The following is a 7,223-nucleotide window of genomic DNA, read 5'->3' on the forward strand; positions in this document are numbered from 1 at the left end:
TTCTCCGTGGAGCTTGCTGGCTTTATATTCAAGAAGGTGACACATTCACTGGGCGTCTGCTCTGTGCCAGGCAGGCGCAGCTGCAGATGCTGGGGATATGGTGGTGAACACGGCCGCAGGGGCCTGCCCGAGGCCGACTCCTCGTGGTGAGAACAGAATCACAGGCAGGGCAGGTAGGGACAGGTGGTACGAATGTACTAAAACTCATCAAACTGTACACTTTAGGTGAATACATGTTATGTGTGGGAATTGCAACTCAACAAAGCTTTAAATTTTTTTCCTGTGAGGGAAGTGTGCACGGCAGGTGAGAGGAACCAAGGGCACTGGGCCAGAGAGAAAGTGGTGAGAAATGAGAGCTGGCAACAGCTCTCAGAGGACCTGATCCCCTTCTTCAAAGGGAAGTGTCCTCTGCCCTTTCCTTTGTAGAGGGGCGATGAGGGGCAAGGGTAGAAGGCGGGAGACACTCTTGTCAGGAGGCCTCTGCCTTCATCTGCGCTGGATGATGCTGGCCAGGGACAGAGACTTCCCTGGTCAGTTCCTCCGGGGAATGCACCCAGCTGCCCCAGTTACAAACTACACCTGGACTTGGCCGCTTAAAACAACAATTTTAACTATGTAGGTGGGACCCAGCTAGGAGATCCTACTGCTCCAGCCGGAGGCTCTGAGGTACAGCTCCACTCAAATGTCTGCTTTGGGGAAGGCTGCCTCAGCAGGGACCACTGGACACCCAGCCTTTCCCACATGGCGGTCTCAGAGAGGTCTGAGGAGTTCTCACCTGGCAGCTCAGGGCAACCGAGAGAATGTTCCAGGAGACAGGAAGTCAAAGCTGCCTAAGTCCTTTTTCTAAAAATTAAATAAGGAAAATGTATTCTGTGTGTGTTCAGGAATCTTAACAAAGAGCCAAGTCCTTATTCACTGCAAAAATAAAAGCCCAGCAATGGATGAATAGATGAGCAAAATGTGGCCCATCCATACAGTGGGATATTACTCAGCCACAAACAGGAACGAAGCGCTGACACAGGCTACAACATGGATGAGGCTTGTGCTAAATCAAAAAGCCAGACACATAGGACCACATATTGTATACTTCCATTTATACACAATGGTCAGAATAGGCAAATTTATAGAAACACAAAGTAGATTAGTGGTTGCTTAGGGCTGGGGTAGGGATAGGAAGGGGTGTGGAGCAATAGCTAAAGGGTAGGGTTTTCTCTTCGTGATGATGAAAATGTCCCAAACTTGACTGTGGTTGTGGTTGCACATGTCTGTGATTATACAAAAAATCATGGAACTGTACACTTTAAGTGGGTGAATTGTATGTTATGTGAGTTATATCTCAATAAAGCTGTTTAAAATATTACAGCAATAATTCACCCCATTCTCTGAGTTCTGTGTGTTGATCTCCAAGCTAGCTATAGGCCGAGAGCCAGAATCTCCCTATTTGAGTTCTAAAGTTGGGGACACCCTAGCCAGTTTGGCTCAGTGGATAGAGCGTCGGCCTGCGGACCAAAGGGTCCCAGGTTCGATTCTGGTCAAAAGCATGTGCTTTGGTTGCAGGCTCCTCCCTGGCCGGGGCCCTGGTCAGGGTGCATACAGGAGGCAACCAATCTGTTTCACATCGATATTTCTCTGTCTTTCCCTCTCTCTTCCACTCTCTCTAAAAATCAATAGAAAAATACCCTCAGGTGAGGATTAAAAAGAAAACACCCAACATTAAAATTGGGGACAAAAGGGTGAGAATAAAGGCAGCATTCATTTTGGGCCTACTGTGGGAGCAATTCTGTGTGTGCAGTCCTCAGGGATTCCTCCAGGGGGCGCTCTAGAGCAATGGTCTTCAAAAGGTGGTTTCAGAAATGGCCACTTAAGCATCACAGGGAACTTGGTAGATATGCAGGTTCGCAGGCCCTACCCCAGATATCTGCTGAATCATCCCCCAGCAATGTGTGTTTTCACAAGCTCTCCTGGGGAGTCTCAGGCGTGCTCCATAGAGAACCACTGCTCACTAGGGGGTTCTGTCTCCCCCCTCCATCCACAGGCGTTTCTGGGCTAGGAGTCTCTGCCAAACTGCTAACAGCTGTGCCGGGTTTGCACTGGCCAAAACCTGAACCACAGGCTTCTCTCCGGCAAAGCACAACCCAGTCCAGGGGGAGCTGAAACTTTCAGCCTGAAAAGGCTAGAGAAGGTCTTGGAGCAGATCTCTGCAGGGGCCACACACCTGCTGCTTCCCAGAGAGAGTGAAGCGTGTTTGTGGACTTCCTGTTGACAGGGCAGGAAGCCCTTATGCGTGACCCAGCCCTTTGAATGGTCTCCAGCATCCGCTGGTGTGGCAACTCTGTGCTCTGCTCAATGTGATCATTTCACCAGGCAAGCCACAATAGTGATTCATCCTCCCTGGAAGTCACAGCCCCACCCTTTCAGTCCTCTAAAGGTGCTAAAAACATGTCATTCCTATACGCAGTTCTGAACTTCTAAGTGCACCGAAGCTGTGGGCCATTTTGGTTCCGGAATGAGACGAAGAGACCTGGATTCCAATCCAATGTTTATAACTAACTAGTGACCTGGTGCACGAAATTCGTGCATGGGGGGGGGGTGTCCCTCAGCCTGGCCTGCACCCTCTCCAATTTGGGACCCCTCAGGGGATGTCTGACTGCTGGTTTAGGCACAATCCCTGTGGGATCAGGCCTAAACCACAGTCGGACATCCTTCTCACAATCCAGGACCACTGGCTCCTAACCCCTCACCTGCCTGCCTGCTGGCCTGCTCGCCTCCAACTGCCCCCCTGCTGGCCTACTCACCCCCAAATGCCCTCCACCCCGCCGGCCTGATCGCCCTAACCACCTCTGCCTCAGCCCCACCACTATGGCTTTATCTGGAAGGACGTCCAGAAGGTCTCCTAGTCTAATTAGCATATTACCCTTTTATTAGTATAGATAGCCTCGACCAAGGCTTCACTCAGTGTCTTTTCTATTTTCAGAATGGGGACCAGATCACATTTCTGTGACGTGGGAAGAGCATGGGCTGTGGGTCAGGAACTTGGATTTTAGCCTTGCTTCTGCTGCATGCTACCTGGGCAAGGCACCTCATATCTTAAATCTGTTTCTTAAGCTGTGGAATGAGATGTTAGAGATGATTGGTGTCCCTCAGAGTGTGACTGCACAACCTTTGTCTCCTAAGCAGCTACCTAAAGGAGTTCTGGTCAGGAAAGGTTTGGGGGACTATGGAGGCAATGTCCTCCCTCCTGGAGGTTTACATGAGGGTACACATTTGTATATTACAAAGTCCCATCAAAGATACCTGTCTAACTTTGGTTAAATTTATATTTCCCAAGCTTGTTTGCCCCTGGCCCTTCTCCCTTTCCCTCTATTAATAACCACAGAGACTGTATAAGACACAGTACCATTTGGGAAATGGGAAGCTAAAAGATTTCTGTGTCCCATGAACTCTGACAGCCAATGATCCTTGCCCTATCGCCCACAAGGAAAGATGCCATGATGATATCAAAGAAGAGGGTTAGTTGACTTTTTAGGATATATTCCCCATGGAGGACTGTGGCTTGATGTGGTTACTATGTTTTAAGGTCTGGCTTTCAAATTTGCAAATCAAGAACCTTAATTTGATTAATGTATCTGTGATGGTTAATTTCATGTGCCACAGTGTCCAGACATTTGGTCAAACATTACTCTGGGTGTTTCTTTTTTTAAAAAAAATATTTTTTATTGATTTCAGAGAGGAAGGGAGAGGGAGAGAGAGATAGAGACATCAATGATGACAGAGAATCATTGATCAGCTGCCTCCTACACATCCCACACTGAAGAATCAAGCCTATAACCTGGGCATGAGCCCTGACAGGGAATTGAACCGTGACCTCCTGGTTCCCAGGTCGATGCTCAACCAATGAGCCGTGCCAGCCAGGATACCCTGGGTGTTTCTCTGAAAGTGTGTTTTTTTTTGGATGAGATGAACATTTAAATGGGTGGCTTTTGAGTAAAGCAGATTGCCCTCTAACATGTGTGTGGGCTTCATCTAATCCAGTGAAAATCTTAATAGAACAAAGACTAAACTCCGCTGAGTAAGAGGAAAGTTACCAGCAAATGGCCTTCAGACTTGAACCACATCAGCTCTTCCTGGGGTCTCCAGCCTGCTGGCTCACCCTGCAAATTTTGGGCTTGCCAGCCTTTATAATAACACTAGTAGCCCTAACTGGTTTGGCTCAGTGGATAGAGTGTCAGCCTGCGGACTCAAGGGTCCCAGGTTCAATTCCGGTCAAGGGCACGTACCTTGGTTGCGGGCACATACCCAGTAGGGAGTGTGCAGGAGGCAGCTGATTGATGTTTCTCTCTCATCGATGTTTCTAGCTCTCTATCCCTCTCCCTTCCTCTCTGTAAAAAATCAATAAAATATGTTTTTTAAAAAAATAATAACACTAGTAGCCCTGTGCACAAATCCGTGCACCTGTAGCTCGCTGCCACCCTCCAGTAGTTCTCCGCCTGCTACCCTCTCTCCCGCCTCCCACTCATAGCTTGCTGCCCTGCCCCCTCCCGTAGCTCTTTGCCGCCTGCTTGTAGCTCGCTGCCCCACCCTCCTGCTGATCCGTGATCTGGTCATTATGCGGTTGTTCGTTATGCTTCGTGGCGTAACGACCATTTGCATATTACATCTTTATTATATAGGATGAGCCAGTTCCTTAAAATATCTCTCTCTCTCTCTCTCTCTCTCACACACACACACACACACACACACACACACACACACACACACCCTATTGGTTCTGTTTCTGTAGAGAACCCTGACTAATAGGGCATCCACAAGAAAACAGGCTCAAAGACTCTGCACATGAGCCAGACTTTGAAAGACAGCATTCAGGGGAACTCCTCCCAAGAGGCAGCTTTTGGCTGATGCAGCTGGCCATCCACTTTATGGAGAAAGAAAAGTAGGCTGAGATAAGAACGTGTATAGATTCATGGGCAGTGGTAACTGGCTTGACTGGTTGGTCAGAGACTTGGAAGAAAAAGACGACTGGGGACAAACAGGACTGGAGAGGAGGCATGGGATAGGTATACACAAGTGGGCTGAGTGTGTAGATCTTTGTACCACATGTAACATTCTCTGAAGGGCATTCACAATGCAAGAGGCATTGAGCAACTGAGTAAGCACAATGACATTGCCAGTAGATGCCAGCCAGTCGTCCTTGGCCACCCCAGTGCTGGCACATGGCACGTGAACAGAGTCGTCATGGTAGCAGGGGCAGAGGCTGCACATGGGCTCCACTCGCCAAGGCTCATCTAGCTGCTGCCACTGCCAGGGACATGGGCCAATGTTGAGTTCCAAATATGGCACCATTCACCACGGAGACCCACCTCCCACTTGGTGGCCAGTGGGTTACCTTATACCCCTTCCACCCTGCAAGGCTCAGCAATTCATCTAGGCTGGAATTGACAGTGTTCCAGGTATAAGTGTGCCTTTTCCCTCCACAGGGTCAGACTATATATTCACCACAGTGGTCAGCTCTCGGATTGGAACGTACACCATCGGCTCCCCTGCGAATCCAGCTTGTAGGCAGCGGCTAGTGGGACTTCTCAGCCTCCATAATCACATGAGCAAATTTCTTATAATAAATCATTGTATATGTATATCTATTGGTATCCTATTGGTTCTGTTTATCTGGAGAACCCTGACTAATACAATGTGATAACTTGAAATGTAGAGAAGACCTTGGGCATGAAGATGTTCATTAATATTCTTAAGAATCGCCGAAACCGGTTTGGCTCAGTGGATAGAGCGTCGGCCTGCGGACTGAAAGGTCCCGGGTTCGATTCTGGTCAAGGGCATGTACCTTGGTTGCGGGCACATCCCCAGTGGGAGGTGTGCAGGAGGCAGCTGATCGATGTTTCTCTCTCATTGATGTTTCTAGCTCTCTATCCCTCTCCCTTCCTCTCTGTGAAATATCAATAAAATATATTAAAAAAAAAAAAGATTACCTTTAAAAAAAAATATTCTTAAGAATGAACAATTAGAAACAATTTATATACATGAAACATGCACAGGACAGAATATTGTACTATCACTTAAAATAATGTTTTTATTCTTAATAAAATGGAAAAATAATTACATTAATATTATAGGAAATACAAAGTCAGATATCCAATAGTAATAACAACAATAACATTCTCATTTCCTGAGCAGTAACTAAGTGCCAGACACTATCTTGGGTGTTTAATATGCATCATTGAACTAAATTAAATTCTCACCATTATGTTAAAAATATATATATAGCCCAGCCAGTGTGGCTCCATGGTTGAGTATCAGCCTATGAACCAGGAGTTATGGTTCGATTCCTAGTCAGGGCACATGCCCAGATTACGGGCTCGATCTCTAGTGTGGGGTGTGCAGGAGGCAGCGATCAATGATTCTCTCATCATTGATGTTTCTAGCTCTATCCTTCTCCCTTCCTCTCTGAAATCATATATATATATATATATATATATATATATATATATATATATGGCCTTGGAGATTACACACCAAAAAGCCAACAGTGTTTGTCTTTGAAAAGAAATGAGTTTTTTCTTCTTTGCCTGTCCATATTGAGCTTGTATCGCCTTTATGATTGGAAAGAATTAAAACAAACTGGATTTTTAAAAGCAAGATGGATCCTCAGTCTCCTGCCTCTGGCCCTTCATCCAATTAGTTTGAGATCATAGTACTATTGGGGGTAGCCCATGACCGGTGGGGGTGCCCCTCTCCCTCTCTTGGAAGGCTACTATCCCCAGAATCTTCTGTCAAAGTTAAATCCAAAATTATTGTATAACTAACATATCAATAGTGATAACAGCAGCAACATCATCTTATATGCAAATCACTTTAATTGTAGAGCACACACAGCATAGTAATAACCTAGCAAATGCAATTACACTTTTATTATTTTTTAAACTTGCATTAAAAGAAAGCATCTTAAATTGGAAAGAAATAATCCATGTCACAGGCCAGTTAGCCAGAAACTGTTTTTCTGTTTGGAGGTCCCAGAATGATCGTCATCATATTCACTCCTTATGAAACTCTTACCATGCACCAGGCGTCCTGCAATGTGCTTTGCATTTGATGTCTCAATCTGTATACCTCGCCACTGTACTGGAGGTTTGACATGTTATCACAAGATTACCGGTGAAGAAACAGACTGAGAAAAATCAAATCACTTGCTGAGCGGGCAAAGCCAGAATTCAAGC

This window comes from Plecotus auritus, assembly GCF_963455305.1.
Source record: "Plecotus auritus genome assembly, chromosome: 10".
NCBI lineage: Eukaryota > Metazoa > Chordata > Mammalia > Chiroptera > Vespertilionidae > Plecotus > Plecotus auritus.